This window comes from Ixodes scapularis, unplaced genomic scaffold, assembly GCF_016920785.2.
Source record: "Ixodes scapularis isolate PalLabHiFi unplaced genomic scaffold, ASM1692078v2 ptg001946l_1___fragment_3__unscaffolded, whole genome shotgun sequence".
In the NCBI taxonomy this organism is placed as follows: Eukaryota; Metazoa; Arthropoda; class Arachnida; order Ixodida; family Ixodidae; genus Ixodes; species Ixodes scapularis.
The window spans coordinates 1418168-1432013 of record NW_024610214.1 but is presented as its reverse complement, the minus strand read 5'-3'; the positions used below and the strand labels follow the sequence as shown (position 1 = coordinate 1432013).

The 13846-nt window shown below is 48.3% G+C and overlaps 1 pseudogene; it reads left to right on the top strand.

The window, feature by feature from the left end:
• Positions 1-13846, top strand: part of LOC120847349 — a 191450-nt pseudogene that overhangs the window by 53130 nt on the left and 124474 nt on the right.

The following is a 13846-nucleotide window of genomic DNA, read 5'->3' as shown; positions in this document are numbered from 1 at the left end:
GCAATGTGAAGCTGCCAAAATACCACAAAGTGGGAATCAGAAAGGGTGCCGACGGGGCCCCACGTCGGTTTTGCAACTCCAGCCCAAGTGGCGTCCACTAGTCCAGCACATTTGGGCTCCCTCGGAGGACCCACATGAGGCCTATATGGGGTAGCTCACATTCGCTTCCTTTGTGGGGCCCTCCTTGGATTTACTTGGGCAGCCCACAAGGGCCCCCATCGCGGGGCCAAAGGGAACGTAGATGGGAGCCCACATTTCCCCCCTCCCCCTTTGTGGGGTTCACACTGGGCCTACGTTGGCAGCCCAACATGTGGTACCGCCCGGAAACCTAATTTTGACCGGCTAATTTCCTCATTTCCTATGATGTGGGGTATTGCAGTGCATCCCAAATTCAACATTCCTTACATTTTTCATTGCCATATTGAAAGTAATATGATTTTGATAGATCATTAAAACGATTTGAGCAAGACCATACAAATTGGGCATTTTAATTTTACGAAATGGATCAAAACCTCTGCACGCTTCTTCATAAAATCCTGTTTAACAGGCAGACAAATGCATAGCAAGCTAGAGCCATCTAGAGACACATGACACTCGGCCGAGCGTGTTTGGAATTCACCTTCAAATTAAGTTCTCTCTGTAAAACGTTACGCTCCATGTAATACGACCTCAACTTACACGATGTGTAGTAAGTTAGTAATATTTTGCAAGCCTAACAATTTTCGTCTCATGCTCCTATTTGGAGTCCTGGATTATTTAATATTATATTAAACTGATACCTAATGCTGAATTTCCAGAACGTGTAGTACATATTCTTAATATCATCGGAAAGTGTCAGTGTTATAGTTGCACATTTAGTCCAAGTTGGGCATGCTCACGCTTTTTCCCCTTGGTGCCCTCATCTTCCTAAAATTGGTTTCTGCAGAGCCGAGGTGGGACGCACGGGGGTTCTACATTGGTAGCTCAACTCGGGCATGTCCACGCTTCGCCGAAGTGAAAACTTCATATCGCATTTGGCCCCGGTAGAGGTGAGGTGGGTCCACTGGAGGTTTTACATGGGCAACCCAAGTCGGGCATGCCAACACTTCACTGCTGTTGAGCCCACATCATCGCAACTTGGTTCCGGCATGGCCAAGGTGGTACCCAGGAGGGTCTTACATGGTCAACCCAAGTTGGGCATGCCCGCGCTTTGCTGCCGTGGAACCCCCTTTTTTCGCAAACTTCGTCCACGACAACCGACATGAAACCCATAAGGGGTTTTACATGGGCAGCCCAAGTTGGGCACGCCCAAACTTTTCCGGCGTGGAGCCTACATCATCGCATTCGGCCCCCCTCTAAGCCGAGGTGGGTCCCACGCGGGTTATACGTGGGCAACCCAAGTCAGGCATGCCGACGCTTCGCCGTCGAGGGCTCTAATCACCGCAGCTTTGCTCCCGCACGGCCGATGTGGGACCAACGGGGTTTTTACATGTGTAGCCCAACTCCCTCGTGCCCACGATTTGCCCGTACCTTTGCTAACTCTGCCTCCGCATTGGCGAGGTGCGATCCACGGATGTATTGCACTTGCATCCAAAGTTGGGCATGCCCATATTTTGGCCCCCTGAAGCACATATTTGCGCTAACTCTGCCACCGCATACATGAAGTGGGAACGACGGCGCTGGGCATGCCCTCGCGTAGCGGAGACCACCAGCGTATCGCACGGGCACCCCATATTGGGTATGCCCACTCTGCGGCCACGTGGGACCAGCGTGGGTTTCGTAGGACCTGCCCGAGCGTTCATTGCCCATGTGGGCCCCACCTCTTGTGCTACCTGAGTCACACACCAGATGAAGCTCAGAAGTCACTTCCAGTGGAGTGGAAGTACTTATATATTTCAAGAGTCTTTAAATGATAATAAAACCGTTGGAAAAAATTAGAAATCAATTTCCTATCTTGCCAACCTTAAGCATACTAAATTGCGTGGATGCATTAAAAATATTACTTATGGTGACATCCTTTCTCTCTTATATGGCATTAAAAATATAGTTTCAAATAGTTCCAGTATTCTAAATAAGACGATCTAAGTGTCGACTTCAGCTAAACTTCAAACGGAAATGTCCTTCACACCATCCTGAAAGATGGCACGGGTTTATATTGAAGCATTTCAGCTAACAAAATATTTGGTCTCATAGAAACTTCGGAAAACTTGCAAAGCTTTTGAAAGTTGCCATGATTTGAAAGTAATGGGATGAGTGATTTGCCAAAAAAAAGCTTTTTTGATCAAAGGTAGTAAATGCGTCTGCAACCTCGAGCCCACACGAAATATATCTAATCAACCCACTCGAAACTGCCCACAATCGCGTTTCTCGGTTCATTCATTTTTTATGTTCATTTAATATCAGCATATCAGCCGAATCAGGGCTCCCGCCTATTTCCAGTCGTCACCGTATCACCAGTGTCTGCTTAATACGCGTTTGTTCATTCTTCGCTTTGTGAACCGCCTTATCCTTTACCCACCTCCCTCCCGCACGCATATCGCAGCGCACCGGTCATTTACACCAAATTCCCGCCCATGCACCCGCTCTGTCGCATTTCGTGCTTCATTTTTCTCCCGAGCAGCTCTGTGCTGGAACTGCATTTCTTACGCTGTTGCAATGAATGCCCATCCACATTCATGAAAAATGTAACAGAACATGTCTGGCTTTAAAATTGTTTGGCATCCGTGTATACTCCATTTATGTACCCACTCCTTATGTAAACCCCTTCGGGAGTCAAATATGGTACTAACATGACATTAAATGAAAAGGACACAGACTAGCATAAGCTGCGAACTGTTATAATTTTTATTTATATATATATATATATTGTGATATAATTTCGATCCTTGTGGACATCTAGATATTACTCTGCAGAAATGGAATCCTCACTGTATGTTGCTGTAATATTTTCCCTTGTGACATTACAGATTGAATGGCTGAAACTATTAAATCACGAGTTTGCACTGGCCAATGTGACACTCAATGAGAGCGAACGTGTGATTGTATTGGAGCCTGATTATGTTAAATATATTGAGAAAATTATGGAAGGAGAAAGTATGTAAGTCAGCGCATACGATTACATTATTCTCCAATTTTGATATTACAAACCTACGTGCAAAACAATTTGTCTTCAGGTTCCCCCTCGGTTTATAAATATTGTAAGGTGTGCAGCATTTCAAACTATCAGACAGCTTTACCTTGGAGGCCTTACAGTGCATGGAATGCAGTGCTTAATGTGGCATCGCTTAAATTTCTTTAGACGACGTTACACCGTGATGTAAAAAAGTCAAGACAAAAACAAGACGTTCTTCCATCACGTACGTTTAGCGATACTCTGAGTTTTCAGACGCCAGTGTTTACAACCCCCTGCATCTCATAATTTAACGCATGGCATGCGTACATTTGATAGCTGTTCCTAGACGGGCTCGCCGTTTCTGCTTCGGGGCGAGCGAGCGTGCTGCGTGACTGAATTTGCAATCCGAATTCGTCTATGTGACAGAGGTATGTAATCGCTGTCACGTAAGTTATATGTTTCGCTAAACTTGGCGGAGAAGCAGAATTGGTGTAGAGGTCACATTACATCAGGACACGTCATGTCAATATCCCTGCTAAATTTAGCGGGAAAACTGAACTGCTGTGTAAGTCATGTGTCATTATGTTTCCCGCTAAATTTAAAAGAGAAAATAAAATGGCATTTAGGTCATGGAATTTCAGATCACGTGACGTAAATTTCATCGATAAATTGAGAGTGCGAAACTGAATCGGTGTTTAGGTCACGTGATGTCTATTGATGTCCAGTGAGCTGATGTCACGCGATATGTACACCAATTAAGTTTTCCCGTGAATATCGGCGGAAACCTCCTGTCACCGACCTCTGGCGTCAAGTGACCTATCCACCAAATCAGTTATCCCCCTGATTTTTGCGAGAAAATTTACTTCACGTAGCCTGACGTCACATGACATATACACCAATTCTGTTTCCCTGCCAAGTTTAGAGGGAAACTTAATCGCACGTGACCTGACGTCAAGAGACCTATACCCCAAATATGTATTGCCGCTACATTCAGCGAAAAAAATGGCGTCACGTGACCTGAGAGTCTAATCTACACGGTGGGACTAACCGGGGCTGGGTGCCCGGGAGATCGCCGCCCGGTATGATTGGTGAGCGCTGCGCCGCTGGGGTCGCGTGGCCTATACCCCAAATAACGTCCCCGCTTAATTTGGCGCAAACACTCATGTCACGTGATCTAAACACCTTCCGTTTCCCCACGAAATTTAGGGTAATATTGACGACACATTACCTGACGAACCGTGGCCAATGCGTTTATTCAAATTTCCCTCTATATATAGCAGGAAAATTAAAGGGACGTGACCTACACCTCAATTTAGTTTCCCACTAAATTGAGCGCGGAAATTTCCACCACTTGACCTATCTACCAATTTTCATCTCTGAGTGTAGCGGGAAAATTGATAAATATAAAGGCTCTTCACTCCCCGAAGTTTAGTGGCTGCTAAATTATTTTAACGCTCGCAACATAAACACTGCATTTCATGCATTGTAGGAATTTGAAGATAAAGGTCGCTGCCAAATTTTTTCAGAAGAGCGGTTGTAAAGGTGCTTCTCACGAAGCGTCAAAAGTTCGAACTACGGGTTGGTGCCGATTCCGAAAGGGCAGTTGCGCTTCCTCACCAATCTTGTCAGCGACTCAGAGAAGTCGTGGAGGAGCAGAAGAGGAAGCGCAACTCCAGGTCCGGACGGGAATCGCAGTTCAGGCTTTCGCAGCTTGGTGTCGTCCTTGTTTGAAAGCAGGTCAAGTGTGCTATGAAAGAAACTTTGAGGAGAACTGCTCGGAAAACCTGATGTTTGAGTTGATAATCATATGGTGCCAACAAAGAGTCAGCAGACCCAATTAGTGGTACACATATCGTCAGCGAAGGCAGTGGCATAAAAACAAGAGACGCCGACCATGCTCATGTGCATGAAACTAAACGGACAAAAACTTAACGTCGCTGAGAAAAAAACACGTCGCACTTATAAAAAAAAAAACAAAAAAACCAACGCCCTTACAAAGAGAAACCAAAGTGAGTACAAAACCCGAAAAAAATGTTAAGTGCGAACGAGTTAACAAAGATGCACCGTATATTACTACTGGATGCTCCTCGCAGGATAGAGTTGCGGGCGGCCATACTTCAAAACAATATAGCTGTTAATTTCAGATTCACACCCCACACTAGCAGTACAGGTTGAGGGTATATTTTTACGAATGACAATTGATGAGGCGACGAATGATTGAAGGAGATCGAACGCTGGGGCGAAACAAACTCCAGCTAGACACGCGGAGCCGCTTATGTACAATCGTGGGCTAGTTGAACCATTTTCGTAGAAGGTTCAATTCATAGAGCATTGGGTCCTCGAACATGCAACAGGGTTAACGAATTTACCACAACGCGACATATTATAGAAATAAAAAGCTGAATCCGCTCTCAGGCATCGAACTTTGGCCCATGTCATGCAAGATAGCTATACGGCCACGGGCGCGCTTGCCCGGAGAAGCTCGTGACATCACGACGTGCAAGGAAGCAATGCAGAGCAAAACAAACAAAAGAATGGGAAAATACGCAGGCTGGTAAATCCTAGTTCTATTGAGCGTTGCGCGGGTAACAGCTTACAGATTTATCGAGCGTACGGCTTGCGGCGCACGACGTGGACGACTTCAGGTCGTGGTTGTGGCGTGATAATGTACTTCGGACTGGCATTACCCCGTAGTTCAGATCTCCCAGTGGACGAACTACCTTGTAAGGTCCGAAGTACCGTTTCAGGATATTCCCGCTTAAGCATCGGGGACGAATGCCTGTCCACACTCACACCCTGTCTCCGGGTTGTAAGTGAACGTCCCGACGACGAAGGTTTTACCGGCGAGCGTCGACGCGTTGCTTGCCTTTCTACCGGAGTCTGGCGAGCTGTCGGACTCCCTCGGCCCGTTGAGTGACGATCTGGGAGTCGCCGCTGTCGTTGTCATCAGGTTCGTGGGGCAGCATTACATCCAGCATCGTAGTTATTTTGCGGCCATTGAGCAGCTGGAATGGTGCGACTCCTGTGGCCTCTTGCAGCACCGTTTTGTAGGCAAATGTGAAGTTGGGTAATAGCTCGTCCCACGTCTTGTGCTGTACGTCGACATACTTGGAGATTCTCTCGGCGACGGTTTTGTTCGTCCATTCTGATAGTCTATTTGTCTATGGATGGTATGGAGTGGTCTGACGGTGGCTGGTCCTACTGAGACGAAGAATCTCTTGCGTCAGCTGGGCCATGAGCGATGATTTACGATCTGTAATTAGGACTTCGGGGGCGCCGTGCCGGAGGACGATGGACTCCATGAAAAACTTGGTGACTTCAACAGCGGTACCTGATGGAAGGGCTTTCACCTCGGCCTACCGTGTGAGATAGCAGGTCGCGACGATTATTCATCCGCTTCCTTGCGTCGATTGTGGGAAAGGTTCAAGTAAATCTATTACGATTTGCTGAAATTGGGCAGATAAGATGGTGGCGCAATTAGTCGGTGACTTCCGTTCGTTGACACCCGTGGCAAGATCGGGTGTAGTGATACACTGTCTTCGCGGGCTTGGGCCCGTAGTACTTCTCACGTATCTTTGTAAGAGTCCTGCTTCGAGAAGAGATATTTTTTGTCGAAGACTGGAGGGGATCACCAACAGCCACGCCGTGTTGTTTTCGCTGAAGCTCTCCTTGTACGGCACAGCTTGTCGGATGGAGAAGATCGACAGTGTTCGTAAGAAAACGCGGAGGACTTGTAGAGCACCTTCAAGGTGGTCCATGAGTCCTCGCAATTCAAACCCACATACTTGGAGTGCTGCCATGTCGCTGACATGTAAAGCGCAGACAAAACACTCGTCGTCATCGCCTTTAGTGCAGGCACGACCGGCCTCGACGGAGGCCCCTCAACAAACAATCGGCGTGACTGTGCTTTCAGTCGGAATCGTACACCACGGTATTAGCAGACTCTTGCAGTCATAGCCTCCACCGTGCGAGGCGTCCTGAGACGTCGTTCAGATTCGCAAGCCAACAGAGCCGAGTGGTGGTCCGTAACCACTCGGAACATGCTTCCGTTCAAGTACTGGCCAAACTTGGTGATGGCCCAGGCGACGGCGAGGAATTCTTTCTTCATCGTAGTGTAAATACTTTCCGCCTTGGACGGTGTCCGGCATGCATAGGCGATTATCCAATCTGTTTCATCCTGTATTTGAACCAGCACTGCGCCAAACCCCGTGTTACTTCTTTAAATGTATTTTAGGTAGGTGCAACGCCAGTGCCGTTATAGCAGGTCAAAATGGTCAAGGACGGGAGGCGTTTGAAATCTTCGTTTAAGCTCGTCAAACACCGTTGATGCTCTTCTGTGAACCGAAACGTTACGGCGTATCTTGTAAAATATGTCAGCGGCGCAGAAAGCTTCGCAAAATCTCATACGAAGCGCCTGTTGTAGGCATAGAGGCCCGAAAATCCTCTTATGGCCTTCTTGTTCGACGGCGGAAAAATGCGGCTACGGCGCGCGTATTCCCGGGGTCAGGACGAACACCCTCGGTGCTCATGACCTGACCTAGGAACTTGAGTTCACCATAATCGAACCGACGTTTGTTCCGCGTGATATTTAGTTCATCGCCCTTGATGGCTTAACGTACGGCTTGGAGTCGCAGTAAGTGCTCGTCGAAGTTGCTGGCGAACACCAGAACGTCGCTGAGAGACACGAGACACTCTATTATTTTAAGCCTGTTAGCATGGTGTCCAGGACACGCTGGTAAGTCGCTGGTGCCATGCATAGTCCGAAGGGCATCACTTTCAATTCGTACAGTCCGTCGGGTGTGACGAAGACAATTTTTTCCCGGTCCCGTTCGACGATTTCGTTCTGTCAGAAGCCGCTCTTCGCGTCCATCGGCGAAAAGTATCGGAAGTGCCCCAGACGGTTAGAGTATCGTCGATGTGGGGGAGCAGTTAGACGTCCTTTGTCACAGTGTTCAGTCGATGGTAGTCCACACAAAACCTCAGGGTTCCGTCCTTCTCTTTTACGAGCACGACTGGTGAAGCCAATTGACTGCTGGATTGCTAAATGATATCATCGTCGAGCGTCCCCTGAACGTGTTCTTTGACGACTTCCCTCTCTTTCAAAGAAACACGGTACGGTGACTGGTGGACTGGGTGCAAGTCGCCGTCGGTAACAATGGGATGCTTCGAAAGTGGTGTTTGGCGAACTTCCGACAACGTGGCAAATCAGTCACTGTGGTCATCGAGAAGATCAACCAGTTGCCGGCTTTTTGGAGCTAGGAGCTCGGGGTCGGTGTTGAGCTGTAGCGGCGACGTGATCTTGCGCTGTGGCGACGAGGTTTCCTCGAAGATTGCGGTGACCACGGCTGGCGCTTAAAGATTCTCGGCGTTGCTCATGGTGGTACCCTTTGCTACGTGCAACGACTGCTCTCAGAGCTCTTCGTAGTACGTCCTTCCAGGAGATCCGTTACGCCTCGTGTCACGCCGATTCCTTTTACAAAGAACAGTTGAACGCTGCCTTCCAGAAGAGCTTCACCGCACAAGGCTGCGTCGGTTGTGATGGGAAGAAAAATCTCGACGGCGCCGGCAGGTTCACATGATCGGTCATTACTCGGTTCGTGACTGACGTTCTGTTCGGCTCCACCGGCGGCATGAGAGACTTTCGCAGCGTCAATTGATTTGCCCCGAGGTCGACAACGGCGCCATACTCGCTGATAAAGTTCATTTTGAGGGTATCGACCAACGCAAAGACGTGCACAAGGACGAACATCACAGTGCACATCTCATCGTGGATCTCGATGAGAGCAGTGCATCTCCTGACTGGTATAATGAGGTGCCCTCCGGCGGTTCGTATTTGAGGTCCATCACACGGCGTCGTCTCTTTCCGAAGACTGTGAGAGAGTCTCCAACTCAAAACTGAGTAGTCTGCTCCGGTGTCTCGAGTGTCTATGCGTCGTGGCCGTCAGGAACAACGTTTTGGCAATCGGGCACCGTTGCAGAAGCGTCGTTGCGTTGCGTGGCGTCGGGAGAGTGGGATCGCTCCAGCGTTTTGTGGGGCTCTTTACTTCGGTCGTCTTCGGGAACGCCACCTCCAGGCGTTGCCGCACTTAGTTTTCCCGGCGACGCAGTGGAGACAGGCTTTCTCGACAGGGTTGTGGCGCTGGAGACGGTGGAACGTCGTGGCGATGGTGAGCGGGATTCTCGGCAGGGAGAAGGCGCGGAGGATTTCGAGCGTCGGAGGTACTCCCCGATGTCGCGAGGCTGTTCGCCGTACTTCGGGCGTGGGTCGTTCGGGTGTAACACACGCAGCCCAAATCGGCGGTAGGGGCACGTTCGTAAACGTGGTCCGCTTCACCGCTGTGACAGCAGATGTGTCGTCGATCTGCAGTCCTCCATACGTCGGTTTTGCTTGGCGCAAAATGGTCTCGGCGGTCGTACTTACTTCGTTCGTTGCGACATTCGTGAGTCCCGTCGCGGTGGTCGTCGGACCATTGCGTCGTAGGTCAGCGTCGACCCTTCGGGTGCGGCCGCGGCTTCAAGGGCATCTGGCAGGAACGCTTTCTGGAGATCTTTACGAAAACACTCGGCAATGGAGATTGAGGCCGTTCGCTCAGCAGTCGGCATAAGCTTTTTAAGCTCGTAACGAACGACGTCGTGGATGAGCTCGCGAATGCCCGCAATGCTGTGGCAATGATCGCAAGGAAACTATCGAACACCACTGTCGCCGGGTTGCCTCTGGTAGTGGCTGACTCTGGAGAGGAGAGTATGCTCAATGTTCGTGGCTTCCGTTATAAAAGCCTCGATTGTCGTACGCGGGTTTCGCACAGGGCCTACGAAGAGTTTGCTTCACCCCTCACATTCTGAGCGTCAGCTTCCTTGCTTCCGGGGCGTTAGAATCCGAAAGGTTACATGAGCCGAAGAACATCTTCAACAAACCTAACGACTCTCTCGTTAAAAAATTCAACCCTCGCTTGAAGAAGCTCTTCTGCGCGTTTTCTTCGCTGTTGGTTCGTAAACCTACTTCGGAACTCAGGCTTGAGGATGTCCCAGGAGGTGATCGACGCTTCATGATTTTCAAACCAGTTCCATGCTTTGGCCTCCAAAGCGAAGTAAACGTTCTGAAGACACTGGTCCGGTTTCCATGCGTTATGGAGGGCCACTCGTTCTGACTGTTGCTCCCAGTTGCCGATGTCTTCATAGGTTTCGCCGTGGAAAGGAGCCGGTGTCCGGGGGGTGGCGGGGGGATGACGACGGGTGGGGTAGTCATCGTCGCGTTCTTTTTACTTTGCTTTTGTGGCACAGGGCCGAATTCCGGGGTTTGTCGCTTAGTACGGCGGGTTGCTTGTGTGACGGCGCCTTCCTAAAAAGTCCTCTTTCGCTGGGGAACGGGGTAGCACTGTGGGGCCCCGGACGGGCACGCGGCATGGGTACCGCCGACCGGATTGCATCACCGCGCTCCCTGTCGGCGCGTCGCCTGCAGACGCCGAGATCCGGGCAGTGTGATCGCGCATATCTTCTTATCTGCTGGCCTGCTTTTTTGCTCCCTTCAAGGCGATGCGCTCCGCTTTGATTGAAACAGTGGAAGACGCCGTTCCGGCAGCCGTGATTCCACAAACTTTGCTCATCGCTCTGGACCAACGTTGCTCAATCAAGTCAGTTTGCAAACCCCCACGGAGAGCGTTCTCCCTTCCAAGACAAGCGCTGACATACGTCAGTTTTCGCTGATAACCCCTATATTCAAAAGGCTGTTTGAAGCGACATCCTTCATGCCCGCTGAGGCCGTGTTTTGAATGCTGTTGCAAGACGCGCCGTAGCGAGCAAGAAGGTTGGCGCTTCGAATAGCGTTAGCCCGGCTGAGGGGTGCGAGAAGCGATCACGGCTCTCTGTGGGAGTTTGCCAACTGCGTTGATCGAGTAACGTTGCTCTGAACAGCGGTCGAGCGGCCGAGCTCGCGTGCTCTGCGTCACGGGCATTTCACTCGACTCTCTCGCGCGGCACTGCGACACGCTAAAAACACTTGTTTTCTATTTTGCGTTATTTTCAACGCTTCCCATCCGCAATGAACTGATCTCACCAGCCAGTTTCGTTACTCTGCCGCTGCCGGCATGCATCGTGTGAGCGGCAGTCTTTCGGAACGCGCGATCACCCCGCTGCAAGTCGGCACGAGAAGAGCACGAAACAGCACAAGTTGTCTCGTGCCCTGCCGCCTCCATCCTACGGACTGCAGTTATTGGGCCACTAGAGGCGTGAGTGTTCAATCCCCTCCCAATAGAGGTCTCACGCCACAGAGCCACAGCTGTGCTGGCCTCCATGCAAAAAGACTAGTCCCACGATCCATGAAGGCTCCGGTGGTATAACAAAACTGGCTGGTGAAGTCAAATTGTTCTATAAATTATAAAAAAAAAAATATAAAAAAACAAGACGATTGTTTTCAACACGTCGCCCAATCACTCGAAAGAGTCGCGTGAACTGCCCGTGCAGCAGTGCACGCGAGATCGGTCGATCAGCCGCTGTTCAGAGCGAGATTGTTGAATCACGGCTGCTGGAGCAGCATCTAACGCCGTTTCATTCGAACCGCAGCGCCTCGCGCTGAAGCGAGCAAACGAGCAAGCCAGGAGATAAGAAAGAACACGCGTGCGCACTGCGCCGGTCTCGGCAGCAGGCAGCGCGCAGTGAGGAAGCGCGGCGATGCAATTTGCTCGGCGCTCCGGTCTTATCCTTGGAAACATTTGGTCCCGACAGTACTCGCGCGGGCCTCTGGAACAAACGGCGTAGGAGGTTCGGTGCGTAGCACACTCGCTCCTCAAAATAGGAAAAGGGTTCTCGCATTTACCAGAACGTACATTTACAGGAACGCGACATTTACAGGAATAACAAAAACGTGCTTCGGCTCCAAGTCATCGAACCTGGGACCATTAGTGTTGGAATCAAACACGTAAAACATGGGCGCGCTTGCTAGGAGTTTCGAGTGGCAATATTTTGGGTGTATATATGGTATTGTCCTACAATCCCTGCTTATTTGGACAAGCGCCAGTGAGGAAAAATATTAGGCATAGAGGTGAACACTTACGCTGGATTAATGTGGCGACATAATCACTAACGTCATTCTAACATATACGTGATCGGGTGAATTTTTTCCGCAGATCTACGCTCTACAATTTTGTGCACTGGACTACGATTCGAGCTAATGGTGCTGTGGCATCTAAAAAGCTTGACAAGCTCTTCTTTGACTTTAATAAAGAGGCATTCGGCGTAAAAGAAGACAAACCACTGTGGCAGATGTGCCTCACCAGTATATCAGACTTAATGACACACGCAGTAGGTCGTCTTTATGTGGACCAAATGTTTGATCCCAAAGCCAAGAAAACTGTAAGCAAAACTTTTCAAGCTCCCGATAAATGCGTTTCGTTAACTAAACCTTCGAAATACTATAATTAGCTATATGTTTAAACAAAATTCATCTGCCCTGAGAATGCCTGCCCTTTTTAAATGTATATAAAGGATTTGTCTGATACTTTGTTTTTGAGTGTATCCCGGATTTCAATCATAATAATTACGAATATCCATCCTTAATTTTAACGATAAATAGAACGATTCTAATATATGTATTTAAGGCGCACGTTATCGATTTAATATTATTCGTAAAAAGCCAGAATAGACGAAACCAAATTTTGAACCTTAATGTTATCAGTGCTATCCAACATAATATATAAGAAAGTGGTAGTGCCATTCAAGCAAATGCTTAGAACAAGAACCGTAATCGTTTACTTGGCTGGAATATTTCCACTAAATTATAGTTCATGATTGATTCAGCCTGCAGACGAACATGCGCATTCTTATGAGACTCAAAATTTGTTCTACAGAAAGCACGGCGACGTGTGATCTAACATTAGGCAGTATGTTCTAAGCTAAAGGTATGGGTAATTGCTGAGAACTGCCGGTCATGTAATCATATAGCGGACATGCCAGTTATTTCACTGTAGTTGACTTCTTTGCAATTTCTAGGACTAGTGTAATCCAAAGTGTATAAAATAGAGCTAGTCGGACGACCTATAATCTTATCTCACTGAAAATGAACTTATTCTGTGGTAAAAGATACGAAACTCAGTTGAAGCAAAATGACACGGGAAAGAGACTGTCTCAACGTCTGCTACTGCAAAGCTGTGACCGCACATTGGAACTAGAAACTTCAGTTATCGAACAATAACGCCCGAACTATAAGAACTGCACACTATCAAAGCAAACTCCGAACTACCCCACACTGAACATGTTAACTCTAAGTTTTCAGGTGTTAAAGGATTAATATATCGTCATAAATCTGTGCTCCCAGCCTCTGTTAAAGTATTAATTTAAAATTCCATCTTTTATTCGTTCTTAACATACTGCCATCTGGTTTGGGGCACTGCTACTGCCACAAACTTAAAAAAAAAAAACAACTATATACATTACAGAAAACTTCTGAAGAATTATTTTCAGGTTTTCTCTAAAATTCTCTTACTGAACAACTATTTGAACGCTTTCAAGTGCTTGATATTAAAACATTATACAATTACAAGCTTGGACACAGAAGGAAATCAAGTTTATTGACTGAATTAGCCCCCTTATAGTGTTCTATGCCTGCTTACTGCACTCGTTTGTCGAATGCTGGAAAGTTCCTAGATCTAAAACTAACTATATGGCTATCAAATGCTCAAGTTTACGCTTCCTAAGTTTTCGAATTATGTAGACAAGAAAAAAACTATCGAAACAATTTCATTTTCTGAACTACGTCCTATG